The sequence below is a fragment of the Malaya genurostris genome, chromosome 1 (genome assembly GCF_030247185.1).
Source record: "Malaya genurostris strain Urasoe2022 chromosome 1, Malgen_1.1, whole genome shotgun sequence".
NCBI classification, from domain to species: Eukaryota; Metazoa; Arthropoda; class Insecta; order Diptera; family Culicidae; genus Malaya; species Malaya genurostris.
This window is the reverse complement of record NC_080570.1, coordinates 46,416,508-46,438,845: the sequence shown is the minus strand read 5'-3', so window position 1 is coordinate 46,438,845 and position 22,338 is coordinate 46,416,508. Positions and strand designations below refer to the sequence as shown.

The window sequence follows — 22,338 nt, the reverse complement described above, 5'->3', positions numbered from 1 at the left end:
GATAAACCGTACCGAAACCAATCGATTGCGCAGCTGTTATTGACATGTAAACAAACATGTCACCGCAAAACACGCTGCAAAAAATTAAGCCATTTCAGAGTAATAACTGTTTGAATGTTGCTAACTACTTATCGATACACTCCTTAGTGATCGCATTTCGAACTCGAAACGAAGACCTCACAATTTCAAATGATGGTTGCTTCTCACGGGTACCCAACCATTTTGGTGTTACTAGAAATTAATGGGCTGATGAGTTTACCAGAACTGGCACAACGGTATGTTTCGTTGGCCAGAACCAGCTATACCACTGTCAACTAGTTGGATAACAGGCAAGATTCGTTCTTGGGTTACATCCGAATATGCTAAGTATTGACGAAGCTTGATTATTTATCTAAGAACGACAATAAACGAATGCTGATACTCCCTGGACAATAAATGCCACCATTGGAGTTACGAAAACCAGACGATTCAAAACACAGAACCACAGTGCTTGACACAACCTATTAGACTGAAATGGCAAAGTATTCTGAACACGAACACCATTTAAAACAGTCAAGTATATGATGCTGATATCTGTTTTAAAGTATTGAAATAACTATTGTCTCATCTCAAAACATAGCGAGCAACCCAAATATTATAAAACGAAATTTTCAAATGATTTTATTCGTCATCTTATGAAATCAAACATGATTACACGAAACAAAAGACAATATGTTTTCTTGCGATTTCAAATGCGTTCCCCTCAGCAGCCTGTGGAAAATTCAATTTTCATCCTAAGAAATAAAGAGCTAAAGGTTCATATAAAGAAACTTAGATAGCGCGTTAAGTAAAATTAGGTCTGCGTTAGATTATATTGTAACGCAATTTCTCCTAATTTGCTGAATTGGCTAGTTAACGGCCTAGTAAATACCTCCAGTTCCGGAAGTGTCACAATTTGCGGAGCCAAATTGAACAAGTTAGATTCCTTAAAGATGATTAAACCGATCTTAGTTTCAAATTAAAGGCTTGATTATTTTATAGAATGCTAGTAAATTTTATCTGTAACTTATTTTCGGCTCCAGAACCAAAATTAGAAAATCGCCTTTCAAATCGGCGATGCAAAACACAAAACAAAACGTCAAAATGAAGCTTTTAGCTGTTAAAATCCATTAGTTAATGGCAGCTATACCGGCTCCCGGATTCCGATTCCGGAAGTACAGAAAAAAACTGAGGAATAATTCTCTTTCATAAAAGGTCACAAAAATATCATTACACCTCTAGGTGGATTAAAACCGGTTTTTATTATAGAATCGTCAGCCGAATTGGTCTCTCCACCCGGGTTTCACACAATTAAGACGTGTGCGATTTTTTTCCGAAATTGAAACAAGTAGATTCTGATTTTGCAACATTGGTAATCTTTGGAATTGCTCATATTCATTTTTGCACTTACATTAATCGCGTTTTTTAAACCAGACCTTTTATTTCAGTTCAAAAGATGGACCGAAAAGTAGACAGACCATCGATGGGAATTTTATCGGCGATAAAACAGAAGTATTCCATATCACACTTTAATTTATTTCACTTTAGTTTGCTATGATGGTGATTCTTAGCACAGAAGCGATCAAAATGACGATTATAGCGCGATCTTTTGGTGTAGGCGGAACGATCAATAATACAGCTTGTCGTCTCCACTAGTATGGTAGACTGGATTTATCAAATCCCTTTTTGCCAATCCATGAAGAAGATATTTGTCTGCTTTGTATAAAATATGGTCGTTGAGAGAGGAAAGGAACTTGATTTGTCATCTCATAATAGTTTATGATGATGAACTAATTACTATATTATGATTATTAATTTCATATGATAATTACTATCATAAAGTAGGTGTCCAACTTTGATTTTGAGAATGCAATTGATACTAAGTGAGGCACGCGAAACTTCCAACATTATCTTCCAGACGGACTGAGTAATGAATTCTTACTCAGCTGCTCGTTTTTGAGTACTCAATTTTGGCTCTCTTTACGCATGTGTTAGTTCAACAGTCCGACTTACACCACTTTAGTACACTCCAGCTAGCGAAACGGACAATGCAAACCAAGGTGAGGCAATTTTGATTTGTTTATGTTGGAATTTTAGGCAAACTGGTCTTACAGTTCTAGATATTAGAAAATTTTTAATCTGTTCATATTTCACATAACTAAACTTTCACTCCGAATTTGAATAAAAATGAAAATAAAATGCAAAATCGGCGAAGATAAAGAAATAACGATTTGACAATTCAGTTCAATTTTACTCTTTCAAATCTGACAGATTTCCGAACCAATCGGTTGGCGGCGAAATTCAATAGGAACCGGTTGTCGTTCTGGAATTCATACTAAATTCCTCATGATATTCCAAATGAAAATTTTTCACCACTCGGATTTGATTCGGAATTCGTTTCAAGCTGCCCATGTCCGCTCTTTTGAGTTTGGCATGGACAACACTTTTTAGGCTCACTTCAAACCATGTAGATATCAGTTGATTTCATAATTCACGCAATACCGCATATATAACCGATATGCGCAAAGCTCTGCAGACCGTAAAAAAGGGGTTTGGACTTTGGAGGTCAATGAAAGACAAAAAAATAGGCACCATCGAAACCAGAATCGTAGTAAACTCGACAAGTGTATAAGTGCGGAACGCAATCCCCGGTTCGATGTTGTTGATTCCAGCTTCTCGTACGGCTTTCGCTTGTTCGGTGGATTATTTTTAGCCGCTTTTAATACTTGCCTCGGATCACGTGGCGAGAATTCCACGCAATGTCGTTTCAATTTAGTGGTACAACGAATAAACTTGTTTCTCTGTTTGAATGAATGAGTGATGGTTATATCGGTTTCCATGGACAATTTCAAGTGGCCTTTGCTAACGTCTGATGTGTAGAATTGGATTAAGTCGTAGTCCAATTGACGTTTAAAGGCCGCCAGGGATCAACAATTTACTGAAACTTCCTACTTAAGCTAGTACCAGTTTAGCACCACTAATCCACTTATTAGTTAAATTTTCGACATCGCAGTGTCATGGTGGTTTTATTGATCTGTAGTATCCCATGGAAGTTTACGGCATAATAGAACTCACGAAACAAGTAACCTCTAGCGAAGTTCTCATCCTGATCTGCGATGTCTGTCAATCTATGTATGTCAATAATGTATGTCAATCGGACCAAGCATTTTCGGTTTCACGCGGATGATCAATTTCCAGGATTTCCACCGGGGAAATTATTGAAAATATTGGTTATGTTATCGCATATGAGGATCTGTTAAAAAATAACGAAAAAATTATTCGATTTTTTAAATTTTGTTGGTTATTAAGTTCTGAATGGTTTTATACTAAAACGTCGAAAGACAAAAGGTCGAATGACAAAACGTCGAACGACAAAAAGTCGAATGACAAAATATCGAAAGTCATAAAACGTCGAATGTATCAAAAAGTCAACTGCGACAGAAGATCAAATATAACAAAAAGTACCGGATAGTCGAGATACCAGAGCGTCGAATACAACAAAACGTCGAATATAACAGAAGGTCGAATTTCACTAAAGGTTGAGTACAACGAAAAGTCGAATACGACAAAATGGTGAATGGTGAGAAAGTCTTTATTAGAAATTCTGTCATGAAATACCAAAGGAAGTGGTGCTTATGCGGCGGACCCGCATACACGAGGGCAAGGAACCGAGGCGGCACTAAGCAGCCGAGGTTTTCGCCAGCCTGAGTCGGCCGCCGTCGAAAGCGGTGGCCTCTAGCATACGAACCTGTGATCCACTCGTTTGCCCGGTTTACTTAAACATAGTTTGTTTGCCTTTTTTAAGTCCGATCGAGCGGTAGCGAGGTCGAACGGCACTCAAACCTGTTATCAACCAGTTTGCCCGGAATATTGGCTCGTGTGTTATTTATTGTCTTCATGAAATTGATAAAGACCATTCTTGAACATGTAAAGTAGGGAATCACAGAAAGAATGAAGTTCATGAAACAAAATGAATATAATTATTGTAATTAATAGTCTTCTAATAATAATGCAACACCCGTAATGTAATCAGAAATGTTGTCTATCACTGAAAACTTTTCTACAATTTCAAATAGCTTGTCATCCTTTTCCACCAGTTTTCCAATCTTTTGGGTTCCTGGTGATCCCTGAAGTATCTCAATAATCGTTTATTCCACTTCCACTTTTGTTGTTTCGACTTTTTGTCGTATTCGATCATTGGACGCATTCGGCCTTTTGTTCTTTTGACCTTTTGGTGTTTCGACCTTTGGTTCATCAACGTTTTGTCATTCAATCTTCTGTCATGCGATATTTTAGTATATGTTCTTCTGAATAGAACTTTCTATTTTATGAAATTGTTCATACCAGAATCCATTCAATTAAATGGAATTTATCACCATATTCTAAAAAATCACTATTTCAAACACTTTAAAATAATTCTTTTTGAAGAATATATCACTATTTTTACGGCAGTCGAGGCCAAATAATGCGCTTTTTCACATTGGTTACTTTTGCACTGAAGCAAAATGAAGTTGTTTATGTTTTAATACGTTGGAAATAAAAGGTATCAAAGTTACACTACAGAAAATACCTGTTGATTGTTGACTAATCGCGAAGAACATTGTTTCTTGTTTTGGGGAACATTTTATGAGCATTCCTCATACACACTTATTTTTATCGCTGAATCTCGGCAAAATAATTACCGAGATTTGCACCACCGTGTACTCGGTAAATCCTCTCGGCAAAAGATAAAATTGCGGAGTCACAGCAATCAAAAATTTGACAAACGTCAGTTAATACCGAACTTGTCAGCAAAAAGATTGCTAACTTTTCGGCATAAGCTTTACTGAATGTTCGGCAAATGCAACGAAGCAAAATTTATGAATTTTTTAGCCTTCAGCAATTAAAGTAAACAACAAATTCATTTGTTTAATTGTAATTATTCTATTCCAGTGAAAACGAGCAAAAAACATTACACTACTTATGTTTCGGGGACGTATAATTGGTTGATAATTCGTTGAAGTTCTTCGGCACATCCAATAATGACTTTCCGACAGTGAAAGCAGGATCTGGAAAGTGCTTTCTATATATAATGAACAACAATTTGTAGTTACTATACTCGCTGGATAGATCTTAGATTCTCACACATTCCTTTTAACCTAATTCTGGAAATTATCTCCGAAATATTTCATCAGAAAATATCTGCATAGTGCCAAGCAAAAACATAAATATTTGCTAAAATCGGGATAGTTTTTAATCACCGATGAGTTCAGCAAAAGATTTTGAAAAATATCAGCGAAAAGTAGCACTTTGCCGAAAAATCGGTAAATCTACTGAACGAATCTCGGAAAACATAACATTGATTACTGAGCAATAAGCAAAACTGTGTGTTGCCGGTTTGTCTCGGCATTTTACTCTACCTAGCTCGAGAATTGGTTTTAAGGGGTTTATCAATCAAGATTCAAGTAATCAACAAGCGAAAGTGAACGAATTCTCATTTCAAAAGCTCGAAGAACTGCGACGTAAACATATCAGAAGGTTATATAAACTAATGACAGTTTATCTTTGTTTATTTTCTAGGCCTATAAACCAATGAAAGTTTCTCTTTGTTCTTTGTTGTTAGGCTCTTTTGAAATGTTCACGTCGAACTGTTTATCAGATAGCTTGTTGTTCCGGTGAGATCCGAACAAAAGTGAAAAGCAATCTATTTTTATAGACATTGATCCTTTCATTTGAGTCTAAGTTTGTGAAAATCGACCTAGCTTAAAAATACATTTTTACCTTTATTTTTTAACAGCGTAGATTTTCCAATATATATCGGATCTTTCCCATTGGTGCCCTCACAAACTAAAAAAACAGACTCTATAATATACAGTTATAACACACTCTGTCGCATTGTAACCTTGTGATGTATCTCATTTTGATTGCATCCAGATATATGAAAGCCAGACGAAATTGATTAAATCTAAAAATATCTATCAATTTAAATTATAAAAATATCTTCGTTACCGTTTTTATAATATCATTGAAATCTTCAAAAAAGTTTTCTGGAATATAAAATACTAATTCACAGTTACCCGAATCTAGATTTTACCATATATGAGCATCATTATTCAAACCGCAACCTTTCGAATCCAACACCTTGACGTTTGCCTACCTACTTTGTATGGTGTAGCAAAGAGTCAGCGAAAAGAATCGGTTTCATCCGTTTCATCAGACACCGAACAACCGTGCTGAAGCAAACAGCAATATAAAAGCAAAGCGGTAAATAGCATAAACACACACGCCAACAGTAGGATAATTGAATGCCATCGGCTGGGCTTGTATTGGTGTCCTAAAAACCAGACGCGAAGTACAGTGTTGCCAAAATATGTGCATTCGTGTTGACTTTACCTTCAATATGTTGATGATTTTGATGAAATGTGGCCATTTTGAGCAAGCTATTATCAATCGAGTTTTCTCAAAACATGAGCAAACTTTTTAGATATTTTAAATTTTAAAATAAAAGCTGTTTTGATAGATAGTATGTTTGAGTTTAGAAACCTAAGTTAACCATGAGATTGTTCATAAGGGCCATTGGTTGATATAGTCTACTCGTTGATCAAGATTACATTCTTTAAAACAACAGCTGGCGTGACAGAATATAACATAATTGGTTCAAAGAGTGTCACTTTGACGCATTGGGTTCCAGTGTAAGGGTTCCATGATTATTTAAAAATATATTAACTTGTTCTAGTTGAAATGCATGAGAAGATCAAATGTTTTGACATTTGTCAGGCATAGCTTCAGAAAACAACAGAAAATTATTTTACATATTTTGTTTGCTGCAAACAATTTCTCTGAATGCTCGGTTCTGCAGAATCAACTCGAAAGTACGACGTGATGACAGAAGAGCTGATGAAATACGATCCATCTTTCAGCTCTGCTGCACACAGATCGTAGATACACACACACAGACAAGCCACAGCGGTTGTGTATTGATGATGACTGATCCATGGGGTGTTTTTATACTGGCGATGTAGCAGTGCAACTGTAAGTAATGTCGATTGGTAACCGTACACTCGGCAACACTTCACCACTGTCAGTTCTGTTCATTTGTGTGTCCGTGGCCCATGTTAAACTAAAAACTTGTTCGAATGCGAAAAAGAGGTTGATTTCCGTTCGGACGCTGCTCTGTGTTTTATAATTTTGCCTTTCTGAGTTCAGTCATTTTCAAATTTTAGTAAATGTAAAAGGTGGTATTCGAATCTACGAAACGGTGTTGAAGTTCTAGCAGTGTTTCCGGTCATTCGTGTCGGATGTGAAAGTGTTGTTCGTAAGTTTTAAGAAGGTAACCAACAAAAAAAGTCGATTGGCTTCGTGCAGCAGTGAAACTCGGAGACCAAAGTGTTGTGTGTGTCCGTAACGAATCTCCGACATTTTAATCTGCGGAGCCCTGTGAGCAATTCAGCAGTTCGTGAGATCCGGCAGAAGTACGGACGTTTCCTCACCGTCGCTCGTGGTCACCGCACGGAGCGGCGATCGAACCCGGATTATCCCGAAGCGATTTACTGCGGTCCAGCCGAGTCCAGATACGCGCAACATTCAATGGTAAGTGACCCTAATCTTTGTGTTTTTGTCTTCTGTGCATCGTTCAATGCGAATTTTTGACAGTTCTGATTACGGAAAGCGGTTGCAGCACACGAAGGATAACGATAAACAGAACAGCTGAATGATGATGACAGTAGAGCCTAATAATGATAATAACCCGATGAGGGTGACGGCTACGGGAAAAAACGTCGATCGCATTCGGCCCGCATGAATATCGCCATGGCTGTTCGGGTGTGGGGTGGTTCTATTTTTTATTGATTGTTAGTTTTGAATATTTTTCATATTGAATTTTTATATGAAGCAAATCTGTCCGATTAGGTATTTCTGCTTCAGACTCAGTTCATACTTTGGAGATCGACAATAAATCGACGTGCACATTTCAAAAGGTCACAAAAGCAAATGACAGTTAATCTTTGTTTACTTTTTCTTCTCTCAATAAATCATTATATTTCATTTTTACTGTCTAGCTGTTTTGCAGAATGATACCAAAAACTAAATCAGCAATTGTTGTTTTCCAGGTGAAGCAACTTCACGCTATATTCAAATCAATGTAACCCCGGGTTGGCAGTTCAATGCATAGGACGCTGGTCTTACAAGCCAGTTGTGATATTGTTCGAGCCCCGACCTGGAAGAATTCTTAGTGTCAGTAGGATCTATAGTTGTAGCCATGCACTGATTCTGTAATTTGAATTTTGATAACGATTACTATAAATTCTATTGATAATCATCATTTGAAAAAAATTTCAATAACGTTTCTCAATTTATTTAAATGTCCAAACGATTTTTCAGGGTGAAGAACATATTCCTTAGCAATGTTATTACTTTTCATGGAACAATCAAATTCTAACATAAATAAGACCTGTAATTATAATACTTATTACTATTAATAATTTTCTTGAGTAAAATCTATTCTTTTATTACAAGAAGTAAATGTATTGTTCTTTTTCTAGAAAGTGAACTTGAATTGTGAAAAACTTGCTACATATTTTTATTCAAACTATCTTTCTGGAAATTTCGGATCAAAATACTTTATTTCAACAAGGCATCAATTGTTTTAGCTTCTAGTTTTTCAAATGAAAAGTCTTAAGGTTCTATAGGTAGTTCCTGAATTCAATTTATATCCGACCTCCGGTTCAAGAATTGTGAGTATGCTTTTCAGAAGGGACAGTGTAAAGAGAAGCAATTTTCTTGAAACATTTGTATAAACTTGTAAATTATCAAAAAAATATTAGCTATACCGGTTACTTGTTTCCGGTTACGGAAATACTAATTAAAAACTCTAAAATGTAATTCATTTCGATTTCTTAGAAAATGCTAGACCGATTTTCTCAAACTAAATTCAAATGAAAGGTCTTATGGCACTTTATGTAACACACGTAAAAAAATAAACCATCGATTTTACAGCATAAACAATTGACTTACAATGAGATCTATGGGTTACAATGGATACTTAACAACCTATACAGTATATTGTAAAAAGCGTGTTCACAATTAATTGAATAGTGTATAACAATGCATTCAAATATTTTTCAATGGTCAAAGCAAAATTATGAAAGGTTTTGTAACAACAAATCGTATTGTTTTTTCTACAATATTTTTTATACGGGCAGCTAAATTTCATCCAGTATCGACTTCCGGTATCGGTACTATAAAGTGATGATTGTGTAAAAATTCCGAACGTCTCATTCAAGATGACCATGCAAAGATCGTGAAAACTCTTCAGAACTGTGCTAAAAACTATTCCATTTTGCTGTTGGTTGATGACCAGTTGAATTGACTTTGGCTATACGATTCACTATCCGGTTCCGGAAATAGTGTTCAAATATTCCAAAACGGAACTAGCTGGGCTCGAAACTGTTTCAGTTTGTAGTTCATATTAGCTGATGGTTGAATGATCCGAATTTCACTATACCGGTATCCAGTTTTCGTTTCCACAAATATCGTAAATAGTGGTCAAGAACTTTAAAATTGAGCTCACTTAATTTTTTTATATAAGATCCAATCGATTTTTGTTGTTTTTTTCGACTGATAAATAAAACCTTGATCGTGCATGAACGTAGACATATTGCTTAACGATTAAATTCTAGAACTGAATTCTATAACTGAACACCCGGTCCACCTGTATTCTGTACTTTTTTGGCATTAAAAGTGCATTACTCTAAACTTTACGATAATAACTGTCGTTTATGGATGAGTTGATATTATTGAACAACCAATCGTTTCGGAAACATTTAATTTAAACATGTATGGCATCGTCGTTTCAATATTTCATTAGCATACAAAATCAGTTGCAAAATCAGTTTGAATCGACCTACGTTTTCACGATTCGCAGTTCACGAGTCGCAGTCACACTACCTCAATGATGTCAACCTCTCGTCCGATTTGCGCAGCAGGAAAAGGAAATCTATAAATATATGCTTAAATACATTTCTAATTTAGTTAACCCCTGGCTGCCAGCGAGGAAAGTGACAAAACTGCAAGTTACATTCATTCGCTCGCTGGATAGTCGCTCTTGTATGTGTGCCGGTGTGTTGATACCGTATTCACTTCCATTCACCGGTAACTAGCAGACCACTTTAGAACTATCGGCGATAGATTTTTCGAACCTAATTTGAAGCGCTTGTATCTCGGTGATTTGTTGATGGATTTGTCTCATTTAACTTGATTTGAGAAAATTTAAAAATGTTTTGATTTGTCAACGGGTAGTGTGCATACTGGAATTTACATACGAATAAAACATTGACGCGCAAATTGATTCAATATAAAGTTGTGTTATGATGATAATCATAGACACTTCTTTTTCATTAAATGAGTCTAAACACAATGAACTATCTCTTAGCATAATCCCTCAGATCTTATTATTGAACCAAACAATAATCGTAACCTAATTGAATAGTTGGAAATTGATTTAGTCTTATGAAGCATAATATTTTGATTTAATTTTACTTCCAAGAATCTGATAAGAAAGATCCAGATTAAGTGTAACAAAAACATTGCAATGTAATGCAGTTACGCGTTATGCAGTATCAATTTGAACAAGTTGTTGTGCCACTGAGAATAAAACGCTTCAAAAGATTCAGAACTTAGTACAAATGAGTTGCACAGAATTATTATAATTATTAGAGGCAAAATTATAGTATGAAAGACAAACTCAATATAAGCTGATCTGCGATTTTACATGTATCATTTGAATAGGACCCTTCACTGAACTCGGGTCACTGCCAGTTGCTTATGCATTGGTTCTTAAGGGCTGATGCCAGTAAGTTGCGTATAAGCACGTGTTTCGCTCTGCGTACTACATTTCTCTCCATGCTCTCCCGCATATGTACAAAATGACTCTCGATGGGCCGGTTGACCAGAAAAGTTTCGATATTTTCGGTAACAAGTTTGTGTAAAATGTGTCTGCATCCAATAAAGCTACCGCTTGTTTGGCAGCCTTGCTGAACCGATTTTATTTCTCTCTCATTTTTCGTTACGTTACCAGGAAATTGGAGCAGAAAAAATGGCGCGTGCATAGAAATCGACTTACCTTCACAAAAATAACATTCACTTCATTTTTTTATGTTTTTATGCACTAATCGCATCTAAACTAAATTATCTAGACATTGTCAGGATAGGTTTTTGATCCATGCTTTTGAAGGCGAGATATTCAATGAACAAGTTGAAAGACGGCGTTTTCAGCTATGCAATTCTTCCTTCTGAAAAAAGACTCCCGCCCGCTAAAGTCCATGAATCATTCTGAAATTTTCACAGAATAAGCTAAACTAACTTTAAGATATTGTCAGTTGGGTTTTTTTTTTATATTTGTCACCGTTTCTGAGGAAATCAGATTTGAAGCGTGATTGTAGCCCTCTAAAACACACTGGCTTCAGATCTTAATATGCAAAAGTGAGAATCAATGAAAGTATTTAAAAATATTTTGTGCAGATTTTTTCACATGTTTTATTGTGTTGTTGCCATAGTATTTTCAGACACTTTCTGAAGTTTACCGACGCTTTTTAGAGATCATTAAAATTACACCATTACTGAGTTTATTGGTTCACGGTTATTCACGTTTTTTTTTCACTATATAAAATGAATAAATTTGTATGCTTTTTTTTCTTGAAAATTATTATTGTATAAAATCGTTTCATTTGTCTAGGTTTATATCTTGAGACTGTTCTTATCCAATATTGATCTTTTAAGTTACTTTGAAATCATCTTAATTGACATTCATTGAAGGGAATATTTTTCTAAATTTTCAAAAGTGTGAAATTTGTGGAAGGCATCAAAATATAATAGAATCAATTGTTCTGAAAGAGTCTAACTGTCAATTTGAAAATTCCCAAAAAATCTAAGCGCTTAAAGTAGAGTAAGTTTGTAATTTGTCACAGTTTAGTATATCCATCATCATCTTTATTTTTGTATTTATTATGGGAACCTAAAAATTATTTCATTTTTAATGAAAATGTGCTTGGTCGTGTTTTGCCCTTTAATTTTTTTTATTGCTTATGAACCTTTTAACCGACTAGTCATTTTAGTCTGTTATTCTGAACTTTATTTCAGGTTTTAAATTTAGTTTCAAATTTCTATTATCTCCAGATTAACAGATTCAGAATTGAAAAGTTTGACTCTGGAACTAAATCCCAATTACTAATTCTGGAAATGATTTCTTGACTAGATTTTGGAACTGATTTCAGTTCCTTAATTCATACTAGGTATATGATTTAAGATTTTAACATAAGAAAAATTCAGATAATCAATTTTGGATTTTGTAACTTAATGTTAGATCTGTACTCCCCGAATCTGAATTGGCTTATTAACCAGAAATTAATTCCTGAATTCAGTTTCGAAATTTAACATCAAAATTTTGTCTCAGGTTTTGCATAATTCATAACCTGCATGCTAGAACTAAATTTGAAACATAGATTCTGGAGTTAGATTTTTGAACTGAAACCTTTACTACGGTTTACAATTCAAGTCTAGAATTCAGTTCTAGAACTGAATTCGGAGAGGTTCTAAAAATGAGTCCAACTCTATAATTCTAGAACTAAATTTATAATTTGTTGGTCCGGATTCTGAACTTGAATTTTTCAACAGAATTATGAACCTGTCACAAATTTCGTATTCAATTTTTGAAACAAGTTTCAGAATTCAAAAGTTAAATAAAATGACGGCAAAAAAGAATCTACAGTTATAAACATTGGAGAAATTTCGCATTCCACACAATGCACTGTTACAATTCTGGAAGCAATGCAATAAAAGCTGCAAAATTCACACAATCTACTAGTACGAACGATTATCTATATTCGGAAGCGTGAACGAAGCATACCAGTTTACTTCGTATTCACGTCCTCCTCTTATTTCAGTGACATTACCCACCCGCCTTTTTTTTGTTAGAAGCTGTAAAGTTTTTCAGTTTCTTAAACAAATTGTATTTTGCATAAACAAACAATTGGAGAGCGTGTTGGTGGTACCCCTGAATGTTTTCTATTTCTAGGCGACCAGTAATACGCCTCTCTCATTCATTTATATTCAAGACATTACAATAGACACAATTGTTGACAAGTTGGTACGCAAGCTTGAAGTCGAAGACGATGCGTGGATAACGTAGAGATATGAAAGTAATTGTGAATGATTCATTCAAAACATTCCTAACGACAAATTTTCGATACAGGTATATAAAACAAACATTGTATAATAAATTGTATTTTTCAGTACGAATGTTTGGAAAGTAATAACAATAAGCGTAACGTTCTCAGAACCACCCTCGGCGAAACCGTCAACCCGGTGCTAATACTCACATCGTGTGGGATTGAATCGAGATGAGTGGAGCGTTCATACAACAGTCATCGGTCGGCCAGTCACAGTGCCAAACGATGGCAACGACGAGGGTCATAAACTGTGCTGTGTGAGAAAGAAGCAATATATATTTCATTCCCCCCTACGTACGTGCTTCGTTTGTTTGTTGCTTCGCTTCGCGTTCCGTTCGCTGCCGTCTGTCGGTTGCTTGCTGCAATGGCGCTACGTTCGAGACCAAAGAAGGGGCTGCTTTCGTGTGCGTCACGCTATTCTTCAGTCTCACTCACCGAGTTCGGTTGTATTGGTGTGATGTGTGGACGTGGAAAAGAAAACTTCGCATGGCTGCTGCTGCTGCTGCCTGTACAATGTGCGAAGCCTTTCTAGTTTGACCTAGGGTAACGCGATTATTGGTGGATCGTGTTACTGTGAATGTTCAGAAAAGCTTTTCGCATTGAATGTTTACGTAAATTTTCGTCTGAATTCTGTGAACATTCGCAATCTTTTCTGTACAATGGGAATATTCTATAATCTTTGAGTTGATTTACAAATTGTAGTATTTTTTTAAGAATGTGCTAGAAATTCAATTAACCTCTTTAGTACCCAGTAAAAAAACGTTCACCTAAACTGAAAAACACAAGGTTTCAACTCGTATTCGAAATTATTTTAAAATGGAAATTAAAATTTCACGAAACGTCGATTTTCATGAAATTGACAGTGAACTGTACTTTCAGTGTGCATCTTAAACTGCACAACAAGCCCAAACCCGTGGCACCGATTCTTACCGGCCCGAACGAAGCCAGCCAATTTTAATGCTGCCGCAGTATAGCCGTGCTTACAGATGTAAACAAAATCCATGGACATAAGTATTTCGTAGCTTGCTTTTGTTCGCTTTTCAGTTGGAAATTCCTGCATCGATCACCTGTTTCTGCTTCGTTGATGCAGGAAGGAAAGATGCATACGATGCAGGAACCAACTTTGTTGATGTTTTTTTCTGTCATTCCAGCAGTGAAGGATGTACGATGAATTTTTGAAGTTTGCTGACAGATTTAAAAACAATCCTTTTCCAAAGGTAGCCAAATTTAATATCTATGATAGCACATCCGGATCCTGAATGACTTTTCAAGCTGCAATATATCGTAGCAGTTTTGCCAAAGTTCAAATCTAAATATTGGACCCTTGAAAAGAAAAACAATCCATGGCATCGCCGCCGGACGTCAGAAACCGATACTTGAAGTATACTTTGTAGATTTTATGACAGCTTTTCCGTTCCGAGCGTAGCATAAAACAACAAACCCGAGATGCGTGTCTGTACACACATACAGCAGCACATACCAAAACCGAAGCAATCGATAGCCACGGCACTGTGGCCAACCATCTGCCTCTCGGGTTTCCTCTTGGGAAAGCAAAGGAAAAAGAAGACCAATGTAAAAACACACCGACTATCTGTGAGTCCAGTTGGTTGGGGTTAGTTCGTTCGTTTACTAAAAAAAAGGCTCTCGAACGTGGGCTCGAGCCGTTCGAGACTGTCGTCCGTCCCGGTCCTCGATGGAGGTCTCAGTCCGGTGCCGATGGTGTTGTGTTTCAAGATAGCAGTGGGCAAAATAGTTTAACGAGTTCTTACTCTTCAGCAGCCAGCCGTTTGGCAGGACTGCCAGTGCTCTGGCAGGGTGGACTGTAACGCACTTTTGCGATAGTAAGTTATTGTTTTATGGTTTAGCATTCGGTTTAGTTATTTATGAATCTTTTTGTCTTTTTCATATAGGAAGAGGTTAAACAATCACTGTTAAAACCGACTTTTGAACCGAAGCCCAGAGGGCTTACCGTTCGACTCAGCTCGATGAACTGAGCAAATATCACACAAACAGATTCAAATGAAAGATCTTATGGTCCCATATAAAGTTCCTGAATTTTATTTGGATCCGACTTCTGGTGTGATGTGAAAATAATGTCATTCACTTTTCACGGACATGGCTGAACCGATTTTCACAAAATTAGATTCATCTGAAAGGTCTAAAGTTGCCATAATAATATCCCAATTTTCATTCGGATCAAACAGGTTTTTTTTCTTACTCTTACGTTTTCGTTTTCGACTAATGATGGCACAGCAGCTTAAATCAAATTACTAGTACAACTTAACACGATTTTTTAGTCGTGGTAAGTTTTACGCTTCGTCTCAAGCATTTGCTAGAGCCGTTTTCTGAAAAAATTCACACTATTTTTGACAATTAAAAATATTCAAATGTTCTGAATATGTCTTGAAATTGTTAGGCACATATTTATAGAACTCGGTTTCACCGCGGGAAAAAGCCGGAAATTTCAGTGGTAAACCAGGAAAAATAATATTAGTGGGTATTTTATATGTAGAAAGTGTGTGCAAAATTTGAAAATAATTGGTGATGTAGTTTTTAAATGCCGCTGGACGCGCACTATTATAACGTTCTTTCAAGTTTATTGTCTATAAAATCCAACAGCAATTCCATGAGAAACTGATATACGATCTCAGAATTTCGTCATATTTGAAGGAACGTTCTCAATCGAAAAATATTGGACCCGAATTTTTTTTGTTTGGTCATTAGGGTGACCATTTCCTTGTGAGGGTGAATAAAAAAATCGATTATTTTCGATTTTCTTTCAAAAATACGTTATTTTTTATTTATTTATTTATTTATTTGGGAGCAGGGAAAAGCCCGCTGGAGCTGAAATTTACAATCTCTCTCTCCAGCAGGCATAAAACCTCCTCATCTTTTTATATCAACAGATTACAAAGATCCAACAGATATACTGCTTAATACTAAGGGCTTAAAGTAAAATTATTCCCGGCGAGGGTCAAGATTGACTGGCCGGTGACGTTGAGGGCCGCATCCTGCTGTCCGTGAGGGTCCGCGGGAAAACCCCCAAGTCACAAACACTCGGCGGGTGTCCGGCATGCTGGACATCAAAGAGGGTGGCCCTCGGAGAGTGGCATAACTTTTGAAGACCTCGACCGATTCTGCTCATTTTCGGATATGTTGTCAATAAATGCCCATAGTTTTCAGGAAAAATATACGAATATTGTAAAGTTGAAGTTATGTTTTTTTTTCCATAAATACGTTTATTTCTTAAGGCAGTTTACATAAGTTTTTCTTCGCCGTAGCATCACTTTTACATAATATTCTTATCCTAATTTAATTCTAACATAGTCACAACGTTTTGAATTTATTAAAACATATTCTCTTATAGCTTATATATCATCTTAGGTAACTCGTCATTAATTATGAAATCTACTCGGAAATATTATTTGAACCAAACGATTAACTTCTATAAATTATAAAATAAGCTGTTATTTTCAGACATTTTGTTGACAATTTCATAAACTGTTTCGAGTTTGTTTGTATCATTACATAATTTTTATTCTAATTTAGCTATTGGTTGAACTCATGGACGCAGCTGGGATCAGAACTAAGTCTTAAAAGGGGCCTTTATTAAATTGAAACTCCAATTTTCTTTATGAAATGATAAATAAGTTTCATGTATGAAAGGTCACGACAAGCAAGAATGTCTCGAACTGGGATATTGGATAGTCTACCTTGGGTACGCAAAGAATTTATTAGTTGAGATCTGACATCACGATACTCCACGCATGTCCAAACGACATGATCAATATCCCGATAACCTTCTCCGCAAGCACAATGATTAGTCTCGGAGAGCCCAATTCGAAGGAGATGTGCATCTAACGTGTAGTGATTGGACATGAGTCTGGACATCACACGAATGAAATCCCTACTCACATCCAGTCCCCTGAACCATGCCTTTGTCGATATTTTCGGAATAATTGAGTGCATCCACCGACCCAGATCATCTCTATCCCAAGATGCTTGCCAGCTGGCAAGTGTTCTTTGGCGAGACGAACTAAAGAATTCGTTGAAAGCAATCGGTCGCTCATAAATTTCACCCTCAATAGCACCACGTTTGGCTAAATTATCGGCTCTTTCATTGCCTGGAATGGAGCAATGAGCCGGGACCCAGACTATAGTGATTAGATAATTATTATTCAATATGTCGTTCAGACACTGTTTTATTTTACCCAAGAAAAACGGTTCATTTTTGCTAGCAGCGATTGAGCGAATGGCTTCAATTGCACTCAGACTATCTGTGAAGAGGAAATAATGGTTTGGAGATAATGTGACGATTACACTCAAACTATAATGAACTGCTGCTAGCTCTGCTATATAAACAGATGCAGGTTCTTGAAGCCTAAATGAGGCCGAAACATTATTGTTGAACATATCAAACCCTGTCGCTTCTTCAATTCGCGATCCGTCCGTGTAAAACATTTTCTCAGAGTCAATATGCCTGAACTTACTTGAAAATATTTTTGGGATTTCCGTCGAGCGTAGATGATCCGGGATTCCACGCATTTCACGCTGCATGGATGTATCGAAAAATAAAGTTGAGTCAGGGGCACTTAGGATGCTGACACGGATAGGAATATATCTTGAAGGGTTGATTTCCTGTGACATATGGTTAAAATATACTGTCATGAATTTTGTTTGAGATCGAAGCTCGACTAGTCGTTCGAAATTATTAATTACCATGGGATTCAGCACCTCACATCTTATTAGCAGGCGTGATGAAAGCTCCCAAAATCGATCTTTTAATGGAAGAACTCCCGCCAGAACTTCAAGACTCATTGTATGTGTCGAATGCATGCAGCCTAAGGCAATTCGCAAACAACGGTACTGAATTCGCTCAAGTTTGATAAAATGAGAGTTTGCAGCGGAACGAAAACAAACGCATCCATATTCCATCACTGAAAGTATCGTTGTTTAATACAATTTTATTAGATCTTGCGGATGAGAACCCCACCAAGATCCTGTTATTGTTCGAAGAAAATTTACTCTTTGTTGGCATTTCGTTATCAGATACCTAATGTGTCCTCCCCACGTGCATTTGGAATCGAACCACACCCCGAGGTATTTAAAAGTTAAAACCTGTTGGATCATTCTTCCCATCATATGGAGCTGAAGCTGCGCGGGATCATGCTTTCTTGAAAAGACGACTAACTCTGTTTTCTCCGCAGAGAATTCGATACCAAGATGAACAGCCCAAACGGACAAGTTATCTAAGGTATCTTGCAATGGTTTATGCAGATCAATAGCTTTGGGCCCAGTAACTGAAACCACGCCATCATCTGCCAATTGCCTTAGTGTACATGGGGTTACTAGACAGCTGTCAATGTCATTCACGTAAAAATTATAGAGGAGCGGACTGAGGCATGAGCCTTGCGGGAGACCCATGTAGCTAATTCTGAATGTTGCCAAATCGCCATGTGAAAAATACATGCACTTCTCTGAAAAAAGGTTGTGCAAATAATTATTTATAACCGCTGGAAGTCCATGTTGGTGGAGCTTGTCTGAAAGAACATCAATGGAAACTGAATCAAATGCTCCTTTAATGTCTAAAAATACAGATGCCATTTGTTGTTTTTGAGCGAAGGCAATTTGGATGTCAGACGAAAGTAATGCAAGGCAATCATTCGTCCCTTTATTTCTACGGAAGCCAAACTGAGTATCTGACAACAAACCGTTCGTCTCGACCCAAGTGTCGAGACGTCGTAGAATAATTTTTTCGAACAATTTTCTGATGCAGGACAACATTGCAATGGGTCTATATGAGTTGTGATTGGAAGCTGGTTTCCCCGGCTTTTGAATGGCGATAACTTTCACTTGTCTCCAGTCAGGCGGAACAATATTTTGCTCAAGAAACTTGTTGAACAATTCCAACAAACGTCTTTTTGCGAGGTCGGGCAGATTCTTCACCAAGTTGAATTTAATTCTGTCCAACCCAGGGGCGTTATTGTTACAAGACAAGAGTGCTATAGAAAATTCCATCATTGAAAATGGGTTATTAATAAAACCATTATTTGGAGGAGATTCCCGTATAATGCTTTGCGTAAGAACAGAATCTGGGCAAACTTTCCTAGCAAAGTCAAATATCCATCGGTTCGAGTATTCATCACTCTCATTGCCCACGTTACGATTCCTCATTCGTCTGGCCGTATTCCAAAGAGTGCTCATTGAGGTTTCTCTTGACAAACCTTCGACAAAATGTCTCCAATAGCTACATTTTTTGGCTCGAAGTATGCTCTTGTACTTGGTTTCTAAAACCATAAGTTTTTCAAAATTCTGAGGAGTTCCTCCTCCCCGTTTTAGAAACGACTTGCAAGCATTTTGTTTTGCGAGTTTAGCCTCTGAGCACTCTTTGTCCCACCAGGGGTTGGGAGGCCTTCTGTTAGTCGTTGGCCCAGGAAAGCGTTTAGTTTGGGATTGTTCTGCTGCCTCCAGAATCGAACAAATGAGGAAGTCATATTCTTCAAGTGGAGGGAGCTCTTCCATTGAATTCAAAATACTAGAGATTCTACTTTGGTATTTAATCCAGTCGATATTTTTTGTCAAATCATATGGAATACTAGCTGAATTAGCAATACATTTGTTACAGCTAATTGAGATGATGATTGGTAAATGATCGCTACCGTGTAAATCAGGCAGTATTTTCCAGGTGCAATCTAGTCGAATTGATGTTGAGCAAAGAGATAGATCTAATGCACTTGGGCGTGCAGGAGGTCTTGGGATCCGTGTCATGCTACCCATATTTAATACCGTCATGCTAAACTTGTCACAAATGTTTTGTATTAAAGATGATCTGCTATCATTGTAAACGGAACCCCACATCATTCCGTGCGAATTTAAATCCCCCAGAATCAATCGTGGAGCAGGAAGGGCTTCAACCATTTCATTAAGCTGTCGCTGTCCAACTTGTGCTTTTGGAGGAATATAAACCGAAGCTATGCAAATATCTTTGCCTTTAATGTTTATTTGGCAAGCAACAACTTCTATACTAGAAGTTGAAGGGATGTTTAACCTATAAAAGGAATAGCATTTCTTAATTCCCAAAAGCACTCCACCATACGGAGAGTCTCTATCGAGACGTATAATGTTAAAATCATTAAAATTTAAAGCTATGTTTGAAGTAAGCCATGTTTCGCATAAAGCGAATACATCACATTTTTGACTATGCAATAAAATTTTGAATGAATCAAGTTTTGGCATGATGCTTCGACAATTCCACTGCAGGACAGTGATTGTATCATTTGCGGCGGGTGATAAATTATCCATCAAAAGATACAAAACCTGAGACAATTGGCCATTGAGCTGATAACTGCTTCAAAAAATTTCTAGCTATTGGAAGGAATGCCATTATGAGGGTCTTTAAGGGTTCAGATATATTGAATGCTGAGAAAATCCATTCAACAATTTCCGAAAACTTCAGTAATCCTGTTGGTGGCTGTGAAATGGAGCCCACAGGATTATTACCTTTTTCTGTGTTAGATCCTGGATTGGTTTGTGAATTTGACAAACCAGGAGGCACAGTCTTTGGTTTTGACTTTTTTTGTTTAACACGGGGATCTTTTTTTGAAGATGAAACTTTAGGTGTCTTTTTTGGTAATTTGGAAGAAGACTTCTTTCTCTTAACTGACCCTTGGGTAGTGATAAACGAATTACCTTCACTATTTTCGTCAGAGTCAGAGTCCTCTGTTTCCTCTAGATTTGAAAACCCGTTTTCGGTTTCCAAAGGGGGGACATCAATGACCGTTTTAAGCATTTCTGCATATGTGCGCTTAGATCGTGCTTTTAAAGAAAGCTTAATTTTGTCTTTGTGCACTTTAAATGCAGTGCATACTGAAATATCCTCATTAGGACTTTCCACACAATAAATACATTTTTCAATTTCCTTGTTGCAATCATTATCTTTATGAGGTCCTTCACACTTAATACATTTTGGTTTATTGCTACAGTAAGTAGCTGTGTGTCCGAATTTTTTGCAGTTCGTACAATTCATTACATTTGGAACAAAAAGCCGAACAGGGAGGCGAATTTTATCGACATAGACATGGGACGGCAACGCAGATCCGGCAAATGTCACTCGAAACGAGTCTGATGGGCGATAAACTTTTTTTCCCTCTTCATAAACTACTGAGTACAGTTGTTTGCACTCCAGTATTTTCACACCCTCAAGCATAGAGTTCTTGAAACACCGTCAATTTCGACATCTTTGGAGGGTATGTAAACTTTATACTCTTTAATGAAATGTTCCGAAGAGACAATATCATTCGCGTGTTTCAAATTATTTACCACAACACGAATTTTATCGTTATTTACTTTTATGATCTCTTTGATTGAAGAGAATCGTGATGTCAAACCTTTAGAAATTTGGTAAATGTTTAATGGCTTTGATATACGTCTAAAAAAGACTATCCAAGGCCCAGAAGAGCTCTCCTGATATTTTTTCGTTCGTGGGGGTATAGGATTCATGCTAGGATTTACGTCCATGGATTCATCCATCACATTAAAATTTTTTTAATCAAACTTTGAAATAACAAATGAAACCAACACTACACAGTACTCAATCAAAAGGAAAAGAAAAAACTTCTACCTTGAAATTGTTGTCTATCTCCGTTGCACTGCCGTGTAGATCCTCGTTGCTCTAGATGTTCTTGTTGGATGCTGATTGTTGGATGTGATGCTACTGCTACCTGACATCCAGCACCACTCGATTTCCGATTTACTTTTGTCTTCGCCAGCTGCAACCAGCGCAGGTCACCGGTGTATACCTGCGTGTTGTATGGCAGTGGAAAGACCGAGTTGTCTTGTCTCCTTCTTCCTTGTGCTCCGCACCGATATGCTTCTGCACCGAAGTGCCTTCGCACCGGTGTGCTTTTGCACTCTCCTGCTTCTGTGTGCCTTTGCACTCTTCTTCTTCAATGTGCCTTTGCACTCTCCTGCTCAGCACTTGTGGCTGTATATTGTGGCCTGGGTAGAGCTTGGGAAACGCCCTTTGTTGTTTCCTTCACCAGCTTGTCCCAGCACTAGGGCTCTCTTATGCAGCACGATTTTACGTTTTAACGGCTGCTGCCAACAGGTCTCTACCTGT

The 22,338-nt window shown here is 37.1% G+C and overlaps 2 protein-coding genes across 2 annotated transcripts in view; both read left to right on the top strand.

Moving 5' to 3' along the window:
* LOC131438680 (uncharacterized) overlaps nt 1-22,338 on the top strand; it is a 337,536-nt gene that overhangs the window by 15,806 nt on the left and 299,392 nt on the right. The gene's annotated exons all lie outside the window — the stretch shown is intronic.
* LOC131438688 (uncharacterized) overlaps nt 7,036-22,338 on the top strand; it is a 148,197-nt gene continuing 132,894 nt past the window's right edge. The window contains exon 1 of the mRNA XM_058608866.1: nt 7,036-7,587. The gene's annotated coding sequence lies outside the window, so the exon portion shown is untranslated. The remainder of the gene's footprint in view (nt 7,588-22,338) is intronic.